The sequence below is a fragment of the Sarcophilus harrisii genome, chromosome 2 (genome assembly GCF_902635505.1).
Source record: "Sarcophilus harrisii chromosome 2, mSarHar1.11, whole genome shotgun sequence".
NCBI classification, from domain to species: Eukaryota; Metazoa; Chordata; class Mammalia; order Dasyuromorphia; family Dasyuridae; genus Sarcophilus; species Sarcophilus harrisii.
The window spans coordinates 154,277,819-154,301,283 of record NC_045427.1 but is presented as its reverse complement, the minus strand read 5'-3'; positions in this window follow the sequence as shown (position 1 = coordinate 154,301,283).

Genomic DNA, 23,465 nt, shown 5'->3' with positions numbered 1-23,465 from the left:
TTGTGAGACCCTGAGCTGCTTCCACTTCATTGGAAACTTTCAAAATTTGGAAAACCATTTATTAGGAACATGCTAAGAAGCTTCTTGAATGAGATGGGAGATGGCATTCACTGACTTCTAGAATCACTTTCTGGAAGTTCACTGAATCTCAATTTAAATTTTTTAAACAAGGAAAGAATTAATCTTGTGTCTTGTTTGCTTCTATCCCCTTAAAGAAAAACATTGTGGACTTTTAAAAAAAGTTCTAATATGTTTTCTTTATATGGCTTCTTTCTCTCACAAAAAAAAAAAAAATCAGAATATGGCCATGGGAATATGGAAGACTGGTTGCAGTTATTTGGCTACGAGAACATTATGATATGTTGCTGAGAAAGATCTTCACAAGTAACAATTTTTTTTTTTTTTTTTTTTTTGCAGGCTGAAGGCAAACCAAGGTATTTCTTTCTGGTGAAGCGATCACTCGTTCTGTTCCAACTAGCTAACAATTTAAAATCATGGAATGACAGAGTAGAAGGAACCTTGAAGATCATCAAGCTCAAATCATACCCTGTAACCATTGTCCCCTATCTCTTTCTCTGACTGTCTCTGTCTTTAAGTCTCTTTCTGTGTGTGTCTGTTTCTCACTGTCTCTGTCTTTTTGTCTTTGTATCTTTCTGTCTCTCTGTGTATCTTGTCTCTGTGTCTCTCTGCCTTTCTGTCTCTTTTGATCTTATTTATTCTAGCTACAATCATGTAATTATGACCATCATGTCTCTTTGTTGTTTTTTTCATGTATATTCAATATCTCAAACAGATTCAACATACATTTATTAAGTGCCTATTATATTCATACTAGAGATACAAAACAAAACAATAAATCTTTGCTCTCAAGAAGCTAACACTGTAATTGGTCATGTGACAATGTCTTCCACTTGGAAGAATACCTAGCAAATTCATGACCTAGCTTGTGCTTATTCTTCAAGCAAGATAATTAGTTCTTTAGTTTATAAGTTAGACCTTTATCATAGCCCATAAGAAGCAATGCATTATGATGAAAGATGGCACAACCCCAATCAAGAGTTTTGGATTTTTGTTAGAGATTTCCTTAGACTGTATGTTGCCTCATTTTTCAAATAGTGACACAGTAAGCAATTAATGAATGCTTATTAACAGTAACTCCTTTTATACATATTTTCACATTTATCATGCTACACAAGAAAAATCAGATAAAAAAGAAAAAAATGAGAAAGAAAACAAAAAGTTTTCTACTACTACTACAAAAAGATTAAAATATTATATTGTGATCCACTTTCAGTCCCCACAGTCCTCTTTCTGGGTGCAGATGATTCTCTCCATCACAACTCTATTGAAATGGCTTGAATCACCTCATTGTTGAAAAGAACCACGTCCATCAGAATTGATCATTGTATAATCTTGTTATATATAGTATTCTCCTGGAGCTACTCACTTTTACTTCACATTGGTTCATGTAATTCTCTCCAAAACTTTCTAAATCATCCTGCTGATCATTTCTTAACAATAATATTCTATAACATTCATATATCATAACTTATTTAACCATTCCCCCTAACTGATGGGCATCCACCAGTTTCCAGGTCCTTACCACTACAAAAAGGGATGCCACAAATATTTTTCTCATGTGAGTTGTTTTCCCTTTTTTTATGATCCTTTTGGGATACAGGGCTGGATCAGTTTTGAAGAATTTTGTACTTTGGAGTGACACAGATCAGGGAGGTCCTTTATTATTTTCTCTTTTTTCCATACATAAACATATACACTCACACATCATAAAAGCTGAGAAAGGAAGCAATGATCATTAAAATTTAGCATGGTTTCATCAAGAACAAGTCATGCCTGTAGCCTTCCTTTTAATATTTTTAATAAAAGAAGTTAAATATATTAATGAGAAGGATCATGGCACAAAAAAGATCATAGTGAGAGAGACTTAATTGCTTTGTTAAAATATAAATAACTATAATTTCTGCTGGTCCATGAGGAATATGGAAAAAAATTGTTTGGGATGATTTCTTTTTGTTAATACCATGCCAGCCTTTTGTTACCACCGCTGCCTTTTTAAGATATCTATTAACCATCATTTTAATAATACTTTCTAGGATTTTACCAGGAATCAAAATCAAGCTAATTTGCTCAAAGTTTGTCACTTGCTCACATTCAGTCACATTTTTTTTTTAACTAAAAAAAAATCAGAACATTTGTCCTCCAAATCTGTGGTAACTCTCCAGGTCTCTATGATATTTCAAAGATCATTGACGGAGATTATCTGTTATTTCTATCAGTTGTCCCATTACTCTGGGACACAATTCATCTGGTCAGATAATTTGAATTAATTCTTCAAGGACAGCTTGGTGCTTTCTTACTATCTCTTTACTTATATTGGGTGTCAACTCTCCATAAGCTATTTTTATTTTGTCCTTTCTATTTCACAGATTATTATCTTGAAAGAGAACAGAAACAGAATGAAAATGGGAAAGGTTGGCCTTCTCTCAGTCATAATATATCATTATTGTATTAACTTTTAAGACAGGAATGATCTCATTGGTCATTCCTCAGTGCCTAACACAGTGCTGTTCTTATGGAAAAAATGAAGGGAAATATGCTGATTAAGGAAAATATTTTTTATAGATCTGGAGCTAGTTGAATGACCAGACCAAAAAGTTAGCCACTAGTGGTTCAATATCACTTGGTCCAGTGCTATTTAGCAATTTAAACAATTATTTTGATAAAGAAATAGCATGATTATTAAAGTGTAAATAGCACATATCTGAGGATAGTTGACACCTTGGGTGATGGAATCAGGATTGAAAAATATCTAAAGTTCATCCAATAAGATTAAATTTCATAAAAAATATAAAAGAGTTGAACTATAAGACAATACTTAAAGAAATTAATTTAGATTATTCACCAAAAGATCAAATACTGAAACTAACATTTAAATACTTTGGCCACATGATGAGAAGACAGGATTCATTGGAAAAGACCCTTATGTTGGGGGAAGATTAAAGGCAAAAGGAAAAGGTGATAGCAGGAAATGAGATGAATTGATATTGTCATAGAAACAAAATGCATGAACTTGGATAGACTTTGAGAGATAGTGGAGGATAGAAGGGCCTGTGTGCTATGATCTTTGGGGTCATGAAGAGTTGGACATGACTGAACAATTGAACAGCAACATATTTTAACTCAAAATACTGATACAAATACTTCATGGGGAAAGCACAGGCTAGATTTGTTTGTCTGGAAAAAACTATTTTTTAGTGAATTGTAAACAAGACATGAATCAACAGTGTGATATGATAACCAGAAAAAATAATGTGAACCTGGGTAGCATTAAATGAGGCAAGAGCTTTAGGAATTAATATATCAGACTACAACTGGAGTGGTGGGTTCAGTTTCTTATTTTAGAAGACTATCAGTAAGCTTTTTTGTTGTTCAATCATCTCTGACTCTTCATGACTGGATTGGTTTTTTTATTTGTTTGTTTGTTTTTGTTTTTGCAAATACACTAGAAAGGTTCATTTCCTTCTTCAGCTTTACATATGAGGAAACTGAGGCAAACAGGATTAAGTGATTTATCTAGGGTCACATAGCTAGTAAGTGCCTGAGGTCATATCTGAATAAAAAAGATGCGTCTTCCTGACTCCAGGTCCAGCACTCTGTTCACTGAACTACCAAAGAGTTTTGAGAATTGGAGAAGACTCAAGGATATATGTTAGCAGTATTTAAATATTTGAAGCTTTATCATATGGAAGTGGGCTTAGATAAAGTTTGTTACCTGAGGGCAGAATTAATATCAAAGGGTAGAAATGTCAAAGAAACAAATTTAGACAGAGTAAACACATCCTAATAACTAGAACTATCCAGAGATAGAATAGGTTATCACCTCAGGAGGTGGTAGGTTGTCTATCACTGGAACTCTTCCAGCAAAGGCTGAATGATCATTTTCCTAGTATACTGAAAAAAGTCTTTTTTTTTTTTTGAAGGGAGGGAGAGTTGGCTGCTGAGGCCCATTTTCTGTAGTGGTACAAAGGACACCATGAAGGATATATAAGATTGGAAAAAGGGATGGGTCATTCATTCTGTGACAATGAAAGATAACAGATGGAAATTCTGAGAGCTCAACCTGTATCCATGAATATTAAAAGGAATAGAGAAAAACCTCCACAACATTGAGTAATGACTCTAAGGAAGAGACAGAAAGATATAGAGAGTAATTGCACACAACGAGAAATCACAGACGGTTTAGGAACTGCATCAGAGAAAGATGAATTGAAAGCTATTATTATTTTTATTTTAACTAATATATTCTTATTAATAGCTTTTTTATATTATCTATATTTCCTAGTTTCCCCTTTTCTCTTTCCAGATAAACACCCCATATAATAAATTTTTTTTTCAGAAAAAAGACCAAAAAAATTAGTAAGCTTAATAATACAAAGAAATTACCTAGTGTTATAGCAGGGGAAGATGCGTCAAAGTTACAATTCAGAAATTAAAAATTTTCAAGTGCCCTGTCTCCCATTTAGGGGAAAACTGATGACTTTTCTATCTGTCTGTCTGATTATCTATCTATCTATCCATGCACATGTACACATATACATATAGCATGTTTGTGTGCATGTATGTAAACACATATAGATGTGTTTTTCTTTATAGAATCTATTAATACTTGATTAGATAGATTTATTTATTTAAAGCATTACAGGTGATAAGACTACATGGACAAAGACAAAAAAGGTAGAAAAAAGGAATGGTGTGTTTGGAATGGTTATATTTGATTGAAGTGCAGAATTCATGAACAAGAATAATGGGATGTAAGCAGGGAGTAATACTATGGGGTTAAATTGTAGAGGGCCCTAAATTTCCAAATAATGAGTGTTATTTGGAGACACAGGGTTATTGTTGTTTGTTTTGTTATTATTGCTTTTCACAGCAACCAGATAGTGTAATCAGAGTTATGCTTTAGGTTGTTGTTGTTGTTTGTCCTTCGTTCCTGAAGAGGACCATGACATCAGAGAAGTGATACTATGTCAGGCAAGTGAATTGGATTTGAATAAAGGGGAAGTATGCTAGGTCACCTGCCTTACTTTCCTCTCCAGAGCTATCTGGATCCAGTGGCAAGAACAAGATGACTGGAGATGGCTCTGGATGAAATGCTAGACCTTTGCCTTTTTAAGCTTACATCTTCAACAAGACTCAGTTTGACTGAAGCTGCAGACATTCAGTGATTAAGGCTGAGTAGCAGTTGAGACAAAGACTCTCCTCTTTAGCTTATTCCCATAAAAATCTAAATGAATGAATGAATGAATGAATGAATCTGGGAGGAAAAGACCAGGTTTCTGGCCATGTCAGAAATGACTGGTGTTTACATTCAATCTCATTCAAGCAGGACCCAAATAATAATCAAATGGGACTTGGCCTAGGACCTATTGGTGGCCAATGAGAACCAGATTGCTTTTGGTTTAAGGTCAAGTCCTTAAGAAAGAAATCAAGCCACTAAATCAAGACATCTTTAGGAAGACTAATGTCACAGTGGAGGATGAATTAGAAAAGCTGGTTAGTCAATCATCAAGCAAGTTCTTGGCTAGTCAATCAACAAGCAAGTTCTTGGCTAGTCAATCAACAAACAAATTCTTGGCTAGTCAATCAACAAGCAAGTTCTTGGACAGTTTAAAGGCACTAGGAAAGGTATAATAGATATAGACTGAAGATTAAAAAGAAAATAGTATTGCTTGAAGCTGCAATCTATTGGAGAAGACAGAAGACCTGAATCAAAGGCCTGGGAGAGGGCCTGACCTTGGCAAGGGTAACCACCTTATGGCCTAACCAGGAAAGAAATAACTAGGTAATGCTGTCAAGGGATTCTGAGATGAAAGGAAGAGAAAAAAAGCAACCTGACATGAATGGCCTCAATTTTCTCAATAAAGTAAGAGGTGAGGTCCTCAGCTACCAGAAAGAGAGAATGGGGTGGTGTGGGAGGTTCAAAGAGAGAAAGTTTAACATGGCTTTTTTGGACAGTGAGGTAGAGAATCAATTAGAGAAGAATAAAGGCGTTCTCTTGTAAAGTGATAACCCAATTGAAATTGAATTTATAATGTACCCAGTCAGCACATTTGTATGACTCTTTCTAGTCAGCAGGATGTGAGTAGGAGTGGAGGAGGCAATAATCCAGGGCTGAGGTTTGTCAAGGGGATGAGTAGCAATAGGACAAATGAGTAAGGGAATTGAGAATACAGAAAAGTTTAAAGTTGAATTGGCTGGTTATAGGACAGAAATTGGAAAGAGAATTGAAATCAGAGAAAGTAAACAGGCTGAGAAAGTACTGAGGGACAGAAGGATTGGAAATCATGATGAAAGAGAAGAAAAGGTTTAAAGGGCTGAGGACAAAATTGAAAAAGCATTCTGGAGTTCAGGAAAAACAACAGGGCTAGAACATAAATTTCTGAATAGTTCAAATAGAGAAATGATAAATTTGTGATAGATTTGCTTCACCAAATGTTATTTTATTACTTATACTGTGTGATTTGAGGTCAGGTAATTTCCTTTCATGCAATTTGTGTTCTGTAGTAAATATATTTGGAGAGCAAGTACCAAGTAACCTTCCCTAATTAACAAGGTACAGATGATAGCAAATATGCAAGTAGAAAAGACTTTTGGTTCTGAAATATATTGTGGACATCTTTTCATGTCATCCTCCCATTATGAGCTACATAGAAAATATTTTTATACATCAGAATAAACTGATACTTAGAGAAGACCACATAATTAGAAAGTACTCCTAAGAGAATGAGGATTTGAAGTCAGGTCTTCTGGTTCAAGATACACTACACCATACTTACTTTGATTATTGCAACATACTTCTATTTGTTCTCCTTGGCTCAAGTCTTGCATCTCTCCAGTACATTCAATATCTGTTCTACTGTTGTCAACTGAATTTTCATGAAGCACAGATGTGACTATGACTCCTCCAACTCAACCAATTACTGTGGCTTCCAATAGCCTCTAGCAAAATTAATTATTCTGTTTGCCTTTTAAAAGTGAAACAACCTGATCTACCTTTCCATTTTCATTGGTCATTATTCTCCCTCTTAGATTTGTGATTTAGCTAAACAGGCCTTGTCTCGGTTCCTTCTACACATTACTCCATTTTTCTTTGCTTTTGCACCCACCATCCTCCATCTTTGGAATACATTCTCACTTTATCTCTGCCTCCTAGAGACAATTTTCCTTTTTATTGTCTTTGTATGCCCAGTGCCTAACACCATGCCTTGCAATCACTGATCAATCATTCAATCAACAAGCTTTTATCAGGTGCTTATTGTGTACCAGTCACTGTGGACAGAGGTGCCTTTAAAATCTCATTGAATGGCATTGATATGAATTGGGAATTTTATATATATAATAGCACACCTATCAAAGAAAATGACATGAAATGGAGAATAGTATCTGAAAACATTCATTATACCTGAAACAAAATGACTACAGAAAACTGAATGCACTTCTCATGTTTTTCCTTTTAAATTGCTCTGTTAGGAATCAGTTTGGATGCTAAGGCCCTGAAGGCCAACTTCAAGAGCTACACAAGCTATTTCTTCAAATATTGGGCAATACTTTCCTCATTTTGATAGGCACATAACATCTGCTGGGTATATTCCTCTTTAAGGAAATTTCAATCTCCTTAAAGAATCACACTTTAATTCACTATGTAATCTTGTAGAAAAAATGACCTACACAGTGGATATGATGTAAACTGAGATCTTTTGGGGAGAAAATGATGTAAATTGTGTCCCCTTTAATCTTTAGGGGAGAAGGGTTGGAAAGGAACCTTTGGAGGGAAGGGTGTTCCTGCCTCTCAAACCCTGGGAGAGGCACATCTTTCCCCAGAGAACTACCAGTTAATTAATTGTATTTTGGAGATCTTGGCCTGGGGCATAGCCAACTGTCCTCTATTGAGTGGCTCAAATTGCTCTCCACTCCCAGGCCAAGATTTACCCGATATAATCAAGGGTTTGTTAACCGACCTTTGCCAAATTCCTAATCAGGAGTTTGACTGCTAAGAAAGCTGTCTTCTTAGTGTATTGTCTTCTTAGCATACTCTTTTCTTAACTCACCTTTGCAGAAGTCCTAACAGGATTATGCCCACCAAGAAAACTTTCTTCCTAGCAAGCTGTCTCTTAGTGCAAATAAATCCCCTTTTGCCACAAACCTCATGCCTGTATTTATTGTGGTTTGTGAATTCTTTCACAAAACCTATGCAATGTCCAAGGAGATCCCATTGCTGTTAGGGGATCTCTGACCCTCAATTCTCACATCTCATCACATGGGAGAAGTCTTTTCCAGGTTGCAAATTCTTGTTGTCCCTTGGCTGTGTGATTGTCTATATTAAATTGCTTTAAAAGGAGGAGTAGTGGAGGAAGACATCATGTCAATCCCTGGGAATTGAAAACAGAACATTCCTATAAGGAATCTGTTTGTTTAATATCAATGTTGGACTTCAAATGAGTGAAATCAGTTGAGTTAGTTATCAACTAATCATTAATTATTAATTAACCATTAATTCTGAGAATCTTTTCTGAACTAGTAATTTGGACTTAATGTTGAAATTTTAACCAAAGACCTGACATAATTTTATTATCTAATTTTTTAGATTTTAAAATAATGTTTTATTTTAATATTTTAAAAATTTTAATAATCTTTTAAATGTCACTAAATCAATAAATGATGCTATACTAATCATTTTTCTTTTTAAAATTTCTTTTTATATACATTTATCATTTATCTCTCCTATGCTAAGTGCTAGAACAATTAGCTGTATCTAGAACAATTAAAAACACCTTGCAATAAACATATCCCAGCAAAACAAATTCTCATATGGGCTATATATAAAAATGCATGTCTCATTTTGAATTTTCATCCCGTCACTTATCTGGCAAAAAATGGATGGCATAATTCATCTTCAGTCCTCTGGGGTTCTATTGTATCATTGTGTTGAACAGAATTATAAAGGCTCTTAGAGTTGTCATTGTTTGAATTGCTCTCCTGGTCCTGCTCATTTCTCTCTGCATCAGATTACAGAGATCTTCCTACTTTTTTCTTAAAATGTCCATTTTTTATCAGGTAGAATAATATTCTGTTATATTCATATACCACAATTTGTTTAGTCATTCATTTCCCAATAGGTGGAAATCCTCTTAGTATCTATTTTTAGCGATTATGAAACTAATTTTAATTTTATCTTTATAATGGCTTCTTATTTTTCAAAATACATGCAAAGATAATTTTCAACATTCACTCTTACAAATCCTTGTGTTCCAAATTTTTCCCTGCCTCCTTGCCTCCCATGAAAGTAATTTTAAAAGTTATTTCTCTAAATTGCATTTGAAAATTAAAATAGTGGAGCCAACCAAAATATGAGGCAAATGAGAGGCACTATGATGAAGGAGATCATGCAGTGGAATTGGACCAAAACAAGGTTGTTCTGGTCTCAGGTTCAACTTTTATCTGGTATTATTTTTTTCATTTTTAATGTCTCTTTCCCTCAGTTTTCTCATCTGTAAGAAGAGATAATAACAACTGCTTCAGAATTAATGAGGAGTAGAGGATAATATTTTGAATTTGGAGTTAGGAAGATTTGAGTTCTAATCTGGCTTTTGACACTTGGTAGCAATGTGACTATAGCCAAGTCACTTAACCTTATTGAGTTTCAAATGACTTCTAGATGGGGTGTGACCTGCATCTGTGGAAGGAAATGAAATTGCTGTATTGATATGACATCCTTCTTAATTATATCACAGAAGGGTTGTGAGTATTAGGATATATTTATTATTTTCTATTAGTAGGATCATGAAAAACAAAAAAATTAACATGCTATTCCTTTAGTTATTTAGTTATTTCTCAACACCAAAGCCTGTAGCATCAATTTTGTTGCCAGAGATCGTATAAATGAAGCAAAACTTCAATTAATCAGAATGCTTGAGGAATGGATGTTTTATTTATACCTCCATTAATCAGAAAATTTAATTAACCAGATAACACTGGTTGTTGAAAATGTATACAAAAAAAAGTCCTGTTCTTCTGCTGCCTCTTAAGTGAGAGTGAGCAAATTCAATCTTTGTGGCAACTGAAATTGTTCCAGGTCCTCTGGCTGAATATATTTAACATATGATCATAGACTTAGAGATGGAAGAAACTGGGGGAACCATTGAGTCCAATTTCTTCATTTTATAGATGAAAATACTGAAGCTGAGAGAAATCAATTAACTTGACAAGGTCATAAGGTTTATTAGTGGTGGAGCCAGAATTAGAATCCTGGTTTCCTAATTTCTCTAGGATTCAACAAGTATTTATTAAGCACCTGATATGTTCAAAGACCTGTGCTAGGAACTGATAATTATTGATATTTACTGTATCTATACCCATACCTGTGCCTAAGTCTATGCTTATATTTATATGAGGCAACTGAATAGCTTAGTGGATCTGGAATCAGGAAAATATGAGTTCAACTGTATCCTCAGATACTTAGCTGTGTGATTTTGGACAAGTCACTTAATAGTTGTCTGCCTCAGTTTTCTCAGTTATAAAAATGGGGTTAATAAAAGCACCTATCTAATCAGGGTTGTTGTGAGGATCAAATGATATATTATTTGTAAAGGCATTTAGCACAGAGCATTTAGCACATAATAGGCCCTATATAAATATTTATTTCATTTACTTTTTTCTATAGGTATGGCTATCTTTACTTCTTTAAATTTTACAAAAAAATTAATAACCCAACCCCTCCAAACCAAATAGCCCTAGTATTTACTATAATAATTCTTAGTATTTATATAATAAATGTAATCTGCTATGTAAATAAGAAGGATACCATATCAATACAAAAATGTCAACTCCTTCCACAGAGGCAGGTAACACCTCATCTGGAAGTCATTTGAAACTCAGTGAAATTCAATGACTTAGCTATGGTCACGTAGCTAGTAAATGTCAAAGCTTTTTACAAATCTTATTTTACTTGATCCTCACAACAACCCTGTAAGGTAGATGTTATTATTATCCCCAGTTTGCATATGATGAAACAAGCAGACAGAGGTTGAGACTTGCCTAGAGTTAAGAAACTAGTAAGTTTCTGATACTGTGTTTTAACACAAGTCAAATACTACAGTGGCTTTTGATACCCTGTTTTGAAGCTTGAGGGAAGAACAGTCGAAGAAAATCTAGGTTTCCTTCCTGATTCTGACTCTGAAATTCATTTGTGATGGGTTAAATTATGAGTCAACGAAACTTTTGCCCCCAAAATTTTCTCTAAATATGAGCTTCCTTACATTTTCCAGTCTCATAGTGAAGATTCTTTGGGAATATTTCTTCTAGTAATCCTCCTTCTCTATAACCTAAGCTTTTTTTTTTCTTGACTGTAGAACATAGTCAAATCCTAAAAGATTCCCCAAGAGAAAGTTAACATGATATCTGCAATTTCTTCTATGTAGCTGATAACTCACATATGACTTAGGAGATGTCTTAGACTTAGAGAGTTTCTTGAGTCTCAAAGAAGTTAAGTGTCTTGTCCATACTTGCACAGTTAGTAAATGTCAAAGACAGAATAAGGGATCCAGGTCTTCATAACTCCAAGTCTAATACTCAGTCTCCTATGGCACTCTGTCTTTCTATTAGATAAGTATGAAGTTCCAAAATTAAGCTGAAAATCCAAACATTCGTAAGATTCAAGGTTCAGTTTCATAGCAGACATTGATTTTTATAATTGGCTGCTTCTGCTCTTCTTTCCACTGTAACTGGAAAACTGCAGGTGACTGGAAAACTTGGAGAAATGTTCCAATGATTTCTAGGATAATCCAAACTGATACTTGATCTTCTGTCCCAAATAAAGATTAGAGAGAAGATTAAAGAGCTTTTATCCCCAAAGTGAAAAAAATGAATTAGAAATACTAAAGTCAAAGCCATCTCCAATATACTATAAACTTGAAATTAAAAAAAAATCCAAAACCCATAGAAGTGAAATGATTCTTTGTATGGATCTTGCCTGGGGGTTGGAAAAAGGAACTTTTTCCTGATACACAGGCACATCTTTCTCTTGAATAGGTTTTTTTTTATTATATTTATGTGTGATGTTAAATGAATCACCCTCAGAGCCAGGGGGGAACGAGTGATTTGAAGAACAAGCAAAACATTTCAGCACACCCTGGTTCCTATTTTTTCATTAAATGAGTCACAGAAAGGTAATATGAAATATGAAACTCTTCAGAGGCCAGCATATGAAAAATAAACAATGTTTAATAACATTAAAAACTCAGTCCACATATTTATTCCTCCATGCAATGGTTGGTGTATCCTATGGGAAATATACCTCACCATTCAAAAAGTGAATAACAGCAAATTACAATTTGTTCTCTTTTTGGACCATAGAGAATGATGATGGTAGGGATGCTATTGGGACTGGCCTAGTTTAATGTCATGTAGGTATGTTTTTCTACAAGTCAGAATCTCTTTAAACTTATTGTTCAGTCACATCTATTTTGATACAATGGCTGGTACTATAAAGTTGGTGTTGGGTCTTGGCTGGGGCATTTTACTTTAGGAAGCAGGGGGCAGTGAGGCTATTATTATAATTAGCATTTATATCATGCTTTAATGTTTACAAAGCCCTTAACAAATATTATTTCATTTTACTGTTATGATAACCCTAAGAGGCAGGTGGTATTATTATCCTCATTTTAGAGATTGAGAAATGGAATCACAAAGACTACAAGGGATTTTCCCAGAATTATATATCTAGTAAGTATTTGATGCCGGATTTGAACTCAGATATTCCAAACTCCAGGTAGAGTATTCTATTCACTATGCCATCTGCTACCACTAGCTGCCATAAAGTCCGTATGAGTATTGAAAAGCTTACCCAATTGCTGATCCTTGACAATCTTAAATTTACTTTTGTTTAGTTACCTCTTTTGACCTCAGTTTGTCTGTATATCTTGATTTAGTAGGCTGTAATTGTCTCCAAATAATTCTCTTTCCTGTTCTTATTGAACTTATTGAATTTTTACCCTGATTTCCAAGATCTTTGGAATATTCCCTATAATTATGATATATGTTTCCTCTTCTCTGGATCTCTTTGTCTCATCAGAGAAGACTTTAAAAATGGGGTTGATGAACTGAATGATTTCTGAGTCTTTCTCAGCTCTAACATATGATTCCATTCACAAAAAATTTTTTCTAACCTAGACATCTTCCTTCAGATTTGGGGTTGTGGGGTATGATAAACCAGTTAGTCACTGATTCCTACATTCCATGCCAAGGACCTGTTATTTCATTAGTGAGGGAACTGCCAATGTGAGAATTGACTCCACCAATGACGATTACTGCTTATTACCTGTGGTCTCAGAGAGTTATTTGAGATTCAGAATTAGTGAGCCAGTTAATAAACATTTATTAAATGAATGCTATAAACCAAATACTGTGCTAAGTGCCAGAAATATAAAGAAAAGCAAAAACAAAGTCCCTTCCCTCATGCAACTAGAAGTTTTTAGACTTAAAGTCTTTTAGACTTTACAGTATAAATGGAAGGTAATCTTAGAGTGAAGACACTAGTGGGAGGTTAGGGAGGGAAAAGGCTTCCTAGAAAAATAGAGATTTGAACTGAGTCTTGAAGGAAGTCTGGGAAATCAAGAGAAAGAGGGGAGTAAGGAGATATATATGCCTGAGACAGAAACTGAACCCAGATCTTTTTCACCCCAACTGTGCATTGTATCCTGCCTACCATATTATTTTTCTCTGATCTGTGGAAAGAGGGGATAGCTAGGAGACCTGAGGAAGCAAATTCCATAGAGTTATTATGTGAATAAGATTAAAAAGCAAACAAAACAACAATAGCATCCTGTTCATTCAGTTTGAAATTGAGCTCAGATGTGGGATGTGCAGTTATGCAGAAGAGATACTGAGAGAAGATCCCTGTTGGCTTTTTCCACCTTCTGTTATGAGGAATATTTGGTCTAAAATGAAACTATATTCTCCCATAGTTTACCTAATCTTTTGTATGCGTACTTATGGTTTTAATGGTTCATTCCACTCACTCCTTCTATATGACCTTCAGTTTGTGAATGATTAGCTGTGAGCATGAATTATTTATAGTTTAATATATATTTGTTCATTAAGGCCCTTAGGATTGTGTGTTAGATTCTGAGAAGCATAAAAAATGAGTAAAACTACCATTCCTGCTCTTAGGAAGCTTTTGAATCTTTAAGATTGGGGAATGGTAACATGACAGGGTTGGATTAGAAAATTTCTAAGGCTTTTACTAGCCTTAGAAATTAATTAGAGCCAATTTATAAATCACTAGGTTCTTTTTTTTTTTTAAGGTAATTGGGGTTAAATGGCTTGTCCAGGGTCACATAGCTAGGAAGTGTTAAGTGTCTGAGACCATATTTGAACTCAGATCCTCCTGATTTCAGGGCTGGTGCTCTATCCCCTGTGCCACCTAGCTGCCCCAGTCACTAGGTTCTTAACATCCCTGGATCTATTTATTTATCTGTAAAAATTATTTTTGTTTAATTTAAAATGAGGGAAATTTTGTAAATGGGAAAATAGATCCATAGAAGTTGTCAACGACATGTTCTTACAGCCAGTTAGTGGCAAAATTAGGACATATATCATTTTTGTCTGTCTGTATGAGAATGTCAAGCCCTATGATTTTATCAGTGTTGGTAACTCATTGGTATTTCAACTCCTTCCATAGTTAAAGAACAACTTCTTTTCTGTCACTTAAATTCTCAGAAAGATTCTCAAGATAGTGACAGGACAATCTGTCCACGTTCATACAGCTAGAAAGCAGAATTTGAACACGTCTTCCTGACTCCAAGGATGGTTCTCAGTCTACTATGCCAGGATACCTTTCTTTTAACATTTTACATTATTGTATACTTGTTGCTTTTGTGGAAGTCTAATGTCCTCAATCAATCAAGTGCTAATCAATAAGTATTTCTTAAAGGCCTGTGATGTGCCAGATTCCAGGGACATAAATAAAAAACTGAAATACCCTTCACTGAGGGGCTTACAGCTGATTGGGGCAGAAAAATATGCATACATGAAAAATCCTATTAAATTAAATTATTTAATTAAAATCCTATCTTCTATAGTCATCCTGGTCTATATCTGGACACTGGACCCAGATGGCTCTTGAGGGGAAAGTGAGGCAGGTGACCTTGCACAGCCCTCCTTCACTTAAATCAAATTCACTTGCAGTTCATGGCAGCACCTGCCTGAAGTCATGGTCCTCTTCAAGAACAAAAGACAGACAACAACAACAACAAAAACAACAACAATAGTAACAATAACAACAACCTAGGATTCAGCATTTTATGGAACCCATAGCAGGAATTTAGACATTACTTGTTTAACTGACAGTCAATTTTTGTAACAAAGAATAAAATGTAAGTGGGAATCTATACAGAGTTTGATAGTTTTGCCAGAATTTCTCAACAATCCCACTGGAAACAAGTAAGGGGAAAGAAGGGAATAATAGGATTTTCTCCCATGGCATCTGAATCAAGGGGAAATATCTGAGGATTTGTTTGTTGCTGTGATTATTATTGGCTCACATGCTTTCATACTACTCAAGAAATGTTCTCAGGGCTGTTCCTCTGCTATTGAGAGACTCCCAAACAGAAAGCATTTCTACAGCGAAGGACAATTAGAAACTATATAAGGATGATAAACCTTAAAAATATCAACTGTAGTAGCTTTTATTATCATTGCATGCTGAGCTCAAATAACCAACTTGCTCGTGCTGAACAAATAATCCCCAATATTCTATTTAGGCCAGAATCAGAGGAAATTAACTTCACTGTAACAAGAGGGATTGGGGATGGATTTAAAGAAGGACTTCATTCCAAGGAGGCTACAGAGTTTAGTAATGGAGGATGGCCTGTCTTTCTCTCAGTAAGCGGGGAGAAAATTGCTTACTGTCTGATCTACAGGGCCTTCGAGGACCAGAAGGATCTTGAGATCAATCTCAAGGTTCATCTTAAGAATAATTCTTGCCCTACTTGCCCTGTTTGCCAGTGTGCTGAGAATAGTGCATCCAACCAAAATAAATGTGGAGTCTCTAATATTGAGGAAGAGTTATACTCTCCATTTTTATAAATATCCTTCTTTTTCTAATGGCTATTTTCTATCAAGCAGTAGACCAGGGCAAGCTGCATGGGAGTAGGACAGTATTGTCTTGTGAGTCACTGCTTTAACAAAGTCTTTTTATATTCTTTTCAGGGCCTTCCATATATCTATGACAGTATGCTTCGTGACCATCCCTACTATTTTCTCTGGCCTGCTCTGGATTTTGCCTCTTATTTGTGGCTCCCTATTGCCTCCAGGGTCAAATACAAAATGTTCTGTTTGATACTCAAAACCTTTCATACTTTTCTAGCCTTCTTATACCTTATTCCTCAGCACATACTTTTTTAACACTGTTCTCCTGGACATTCCATAAACAACACACTCTTAACATTGGACATTTTCTCTGGCTTTCCCCTATGCCTTTCTCCATTTTGATTATTGACTTCCCTGACTTTCTTTATGTCCTAATTAAAATCCTATCTTCTGGGAAAGTGTCCCTACTCTTTTTGATCCTAACATCTTCCCTTTCACTTATTTTCTACTTATCCTTTTATAGTTTGCTTTGACTTTTCAATTCAGTGCTCTAAATATTTGTTCAAACAAGCCTCAGACATAAAGATGTCTATGTGACTTGTTTCTCTCACAAGCTGAGTGGGCTAAATCAATTGGTCAATAAGAAAGTATTGAGTCCTGGATAAATAGTGTGGGGGATATAGAAAATACATAAGGGTATGCCTATGACATTAAAGATATCTATAGTTTAGTTGGGGAGAAAAATCTAGCATATAAAACAACAGGTAATGCAAAATGATAAGGAAAAGCATTTTATTATGAGCAACAAGACAAATGTAGCTGGCAATCAGAAGAGAGGAAAATCAGCACAGGTTAGAATGGATGTTGAGGAATAATTAAGGAACATCAAACAGAAAGCTGGATACTTGCTCCTATTTATTTTTCAGAGTGGCAAAGTATGTCATTTCTATGGATTAACTTATACATAATATCCTGTCTTCAGGGTCCCTTTATTTAAGACAAGCCAACAAGCATTTATTGTTTACTATGTGTCAAGTACTATGTAAGTACTGAAAATACGAAAGAAGTCAAAAGTAGGGATGGGCTCCTTCCCTCAAGATCTTACATTCTAATAGGAGAGACAACATCCAAGCAACTATGTACATACAAGATATTTATATTTATATCTCTCCTTTGTATGTGAATTAGATGGAAAGCACTAGCAAAAAGCAATACTTGGAAAGGCCTCATTAAGAACATAAGATTTGAACTATCTTGAAGGAAGCCAGAGGAACGAAGGGGTAAAAGTGAGAAGAGAGAGTATTCCAAGATTGGGGGGGATTCCAAGAAATGACATGTCACTTCACCATGTTTGGAAATGGATAAAGAAGAGCTATAATCATCTTGCCTCTTTGAAGGGCCACTTGACTATGTTCAAAGGAAAAAGAAGATTTTTGAGTTGTATACTGAACTTGAGAGCTTGGGGAGGGAAGCTCACATTGGTGAGTGAACCAACAGCCTGTCTGGGCAAGTGGATTAAGTCCTTGACATTTGCAAAAAGTACTCTAATGAAATCAAAAGATCTTTGGAACTAGTGAACTCTCTTGAAGAAACAGTGAAACAATTACTGGGCTGATTGTTATGTTAGAAACTTGAATGAACACCAGTTATTCACCTAATAGTGAATAAAGGCCAAAGAAGTTCCCTGGATATAATATCTAACTGGTGCCAATTTCAGACATACTCTGTGAGAAATAAATGCCCTCCCATGTTGTTAGATTTTACATACTTAAGAAGGGAAAGAAATTGGAGTTAATTGCTTTTTAATGTGAAGACTATCTTAATCAGTTTAATTGCTCATACACATACTTTACTAAATTTAATATAGATTTTATAAGGTCAGAGATAGTCTTATAGAATCTCAGAAGCAGAAAGGACCTCAGAAACTGTTTAACTCAATCTATACTGAAACTGTAGGTCAATACAAAATAAGAATTACTATCCCCCTCAAATCTACCCTTTGCTTAATAGTAAGGTAGCTTATTAGAATAATTCCTCTTTTTTTTTTTTTGAAATTTCTCCCTTAAGTTGAACCTAAATTTGATTTCTGAACTCCTAACCATTATGAGTAGTTCATTCATCATGTTCTATCATTCACTAGTCAGTTAATAAATATTTATTAAGTGGCTACTGTGCTAAGTGCAGGGGACACAAACAAACAAAAAAAACCAGCTCTATCCTCAAGGAGCTTACAAGCTAGTGGGGGAAATTTGTCAAGTTCTATTTCCATTTTTCCTGACCCTTTACCACCACTTTGTCACATGAAACTATGTTTTCCAGTACAAAGTCTTTTCGGGGTGGGGGGAGTCAGAACAATTTAAAAGATAACAATGACAGATTCAAGACCAGTAATAGAATGCAAACAGAGACAGCAAGGATGTTTTAGTTGGGATCTTGAAAATCTGACCCAAAGAGTTTTAAATACACAAAAAAAGGGAGGGCGAGAATTGCTCATGTACATCTACCAAACTAATTTATCAGAGAGAATAAATTAGAAGATGGAAGGAGAGCAGTAGAGATCTCCCCAAATTTGTAGGTGACAAAACCCAAGAAAAGAACTATTGTAAAATCTATTGTGTGTCTGTATGGTGAATATTTTCTCCATTACTTTCTTAAGTCTAACAAACCAACAAAATAATAAATCAAGTTTATTTTGTTGCATTTGTAGATTTCTGAGGGGTAAATGCCCTCATTGAAAATTAACAAAGTTGGAACTGGCTCCAGCATGCCCTTGCATATGTCTATATATAAATGCATAAGTATAGGTAACTAGCAAGGTTAAATAGAAATTCTAATCCAAGGAAACACACTTGATCTCATAGGTATTACTTGAAACTTGGCTGAACTAAGTAGAATCAATGAACATGGAGGAGGCCTCATATGAGGAAATCCAAACAGGTAATGTCAAACTAACTTCTTCGCAACTTCTTTTTTAGTATGTGGCTGGATAAAACCTGAGGAAACAAAGGTTAAAAAATATGAGCATATCAATTTATTAAACAATGCATACCAATTGCCTAACAAATCTGGATCAGAAATCCCCAAATCAGCACTGAATCTTGAGTACCAGATAAAGCAGATTTTTGTGTATTAAAAACAACTAACAGGAAATAAATCAAGATATAAGTTAGGTAATCTGATTTCTGATTAGAAAAAAATTAGTGACTTTTCAAGTTGGGAGGGAGAGAATTGAACAAATATAATTTCTTTAAATCAGAAAAAGAGATGCTCCACTCCCTACCAGTGTCTATATTTGATCAAAGGAACAAATAGCAACTGGTTGACCTACATGGGACCAGTTTTCAGATAAAGTTATGGATTACTTGAAATGTGTAATTGTGAGAAAACTTTTTGTATTTATCTTAAGATCTGACTGAGTTTCTGGTTAGTATAACTTGGATGCTTAGTTAAGAGTTTATAAAAATAGGTAGTGGTAGTCTGGCTTCTCAATCATTCAGAGTTAGAGTCAAATAATGCATTAAAGTTTTCTCACAGTTCTTATAACTGAATAAAAAGGGAACTGAACTAGATCTAGTATTGAGTCACAAGATGGCATCATTATGGTTTAGTCAATTCCCACAGTTCTCTCAGAAAGGTTACTGGATTATCAGAAGATTATAGATAGACTTTATCTAGATAATAGCAAAGCAGTTGATAATGTTTCTTATATTCTTCTTATGAAAAAGAGGGTTATATATGTCAAATTCAAATAGAAATAGGACCACTAACTGTATACAATGATTTTTGTGGGCTGCATAATGATTTAGAAAACCATAAATTTTCTCAGCTGATAAATGATCAAAGAATATGAACAAGCAATTTGTATATTTGGAAGGAATAGCAAGTTGTACATGATAGATTTATAGCTTCATGTAAAACCATCTTTTTGTGGAATGTTATAGAAATTCTTGTTTTGTTCTTTGAATTGAAAATAAAATAAATATAAAAAGTTCTTTCTATTACAGGATAACACAACTCTGATCAAAGAATATAAACTGCTAAGAGATAAATTTAAACCTAACAGAAGAAAAACTTCCTCAAATTAAAACCATGGGAAAGTATAATGAATGACCTTTTTTTCAGAAGAACATGGTTCTTTTTTCCTGGAAGTCTTCAGTCTGGTATATAATAGGTGTTTAATAAATCTCTGATTGAGTAAAGCAAAGGCTGGATAATGATTTGTCATACATGTTGTAAAACATGTTTCATTTGGACTAGAGGACTTTTCTGAGATTCCTTCTAACTCAAAAAAGTCTGTGATTCTATGAAACTGTGATAGATATTTATACTGTTGGACTTTGTCATCACAGATCTTAAAATCTTGACTTTACTCTTTTGGGGATAAACATTAGGACCCAGAACCAGCTGCTAGAAGCAAACTCGATGTATCCAACAATTAGAATGTTTCTTTTGCAGATTTAAGGAAAAGAGACACTTTAAGGGAGCCCAAAATTTAAACTTATTAAATCTATAAAATGTTGGCTGAAAAATTCAATTCTATCTTTTATGTCTCTCTGTGTCACTGCTCCCAGAAAGTCAAAACTATATCTATCAATGTACTTTATATTCCTAATACAAATATCTTTGCTGACAGTGTTCAAGAAAGTTTTCTACTTCTGCTCTTTTCCTGTTGAATCCCTAGTTATTCTTTTTTATATCATCACAGTAAAAATCAAATTATGTCTGGACCCTCTAAATATAACCCTAACAAAGGTAGTTTTCAAGAGTTACACATATCATCTCATGTAGTGATGTAAATATTTTAACCTTTAAAAAACATAGGTATTTTTCTTTCTTTTTTACCTTCTTATGCTTCTCTTGAGTTCTGGATGTGAAGATCAAAATTTTGTTTAGTTCTGGTCCTTTCATTAAAAAAATAATCAAAAATCCCCTATTTTATTGAATGTCCATCTTTTCCCCTGAAAGACAATGCTTAGAATGAAATGAAAGGGTAGTTGACTTGGCTGCAGTCCAAAACCCTAGAATATCATATTCTAGGCCCTGTGATCCTTTAAAGTGGAAGCTTCTAGGTCCTAGGTAATCCTGATTGTGGCTCCTTGATATTTGAAATGTTTCATTCTGACTGCTTGTAACATTTTCTCCTTATCTGATAATTCTGGAATGTAACTACAATATTTCTTGAAGTTTTCATTTTGGAGTCTCAAGAAGTTATTGGTGGGATTCATTCAATGGCAATTTCCCCCTCTGGTTCCAAGACATCAGGACAGTTTTCCTTGATTTTTTGAAAGATGTTGTCTAGGCTTTTTTTTCATCATGGCTTTCAGGTAGTCCAATAATTCTTAGAATATCTCTCCTGATTCTATTTTTCATGTTATTTGTTTTTCCACTGAGGTATTTTACATTTTCTTCTTTGTAAATTTTTTTTTGGTTTTGTTTGACTGCTTTCTGAAGTCATATTGAGTCATTCACTTCCATTTATTCAATTCTAATTTTTAGTGGATTATTTTCTTTAGTTAACTTTTTAAAAACCTCCTCTTGCATTTGGCTAATTGAACTTTTAAATGAATTGTCTCATTCATTGAATCTTTTTTTTTTTTTTCATTTCAGCAATTCTATTTTTCAGGGAGTGGCTCTCTTTCCATTTCACCAATTCTGTTTTTAAGGTGTTGTTTTCATATATATATATATATATATATATATATATATATATATATTTAACATTTCATCAATTGTATTTTTAAGAAGATATTTTCTTCAGATAATTTCTGTTTCCTTTTCCAAACTCTCCTGCAAAGCTCTCAGTTTCTTTCCCCATTTTTTTCTAGTTCTCTTTTAAGATCCTTTTTGAATTCCTCCAAGAGAGCCATTTGAGTCAGAGACTAATTCATATTACCCTTTGAGGATTCATTCTGAGGCATTTTGCCTTTAGTGTCCTCTAAGTTTGAGGTCTGTTCTTCCCTGTCTTCACAATAGCTATCTATGGTCAGAACTCTGCTTTGTTGCTCATTTTTAAAAATTGAGGTCTGCTGTTATGACAAAGGGGAGATTGTCTTCCTCTACAGGGGAACAGAGGGTTTTATGTTGCCCATGGGATGGTGCTGCCAGTTTCCTTCTCCTGCTAGGTAGGTGTAGCCAAGTCCTGCTTGTTATGCTGGGTTTCAGGGACTCACAATTTGCCTTCTGTAGTTGTATTGGAGGTCTCACAGCTAGTCCACTGATCCACTGGCTTCTGAACCAGGAGCAGGTAACCAGTCCTGCAGTATTTTGGCTAAGAGCATTGAACTAGATTCCCAGTGGTGTCTTTCTGTCGTAGGCCTCTTTGTGCTATGGGCACACGGGGCCATGTCTCCCCCTGCCCAAATTGAGACAGATTTTTTCCTGAAGTCCTTACAAGATAATATCTGCTGGAAATTTGTTATATGCCAAATATTTATAGGTTCTGTCACTCCAAAATCTATTCAGAAGCTTGATCTGGTGTTGATTCTGAGGGAAGCCAGGAAGAGCTCAGGCAAAGTCCTGTCTACTCTCCACTATCTTGGCTCCATCTTCCCTAGTTATTTTTTTTAAATGAATAGGAACTGCACTAGTGATTTTTATGATAGAGAATAGAGGTGTCAAACCAACAGGATGTGACCTATAACTTTAACTTTCATTACCTTCTATAATCAGATAAAAAAGATAATTGGGAAATATTTTGCAAAAATAAAGAAAAGACAACACAACATAGGTAATATTAACATGTAGTTTTTAAAGACAATATGAGGCAAGCAAGGATCCTTATATATGTTTAGTAGTCCCTCTCTCTATCTGAGTTTGACATCACTGATATAGAAAACTCCCAGTTGAATAAATTTTCACTGTTAATGCAACTCGGGATCTCCTCTGCAATTTTTAATCTTAAAGAGTACCTAGAATCCTTAAAAACTAATGCTTTACCAGAAGTCACATAGCGACTGTCACATGGTTTCACTTGGGAGACTTCAACTTCGGTCTTCCTGACTTTGAATACATCTCTACCACTTCATCATCTGCTTCTTTAAAGTTCAATTCAAATACTCCCTTTAACATGAAGTACCTTTGAGGATTCTCCTTCCAACCTGGGTCAGTAATGGTCTTCCTTTCTCCCCTTTCCCCAGATTCTATAATCACTTTATTTCTCTCTTAGATGGTTATAATTATTGTCAACTTTCCTCATCCCACCCCCAATTACAAATTCCATGAGGGGAGGAACTATGTATCATAAATTTTGGATTTTCCTTGAGAGAAATTTAATTGGTTCTATTGTTTGATATAATAAG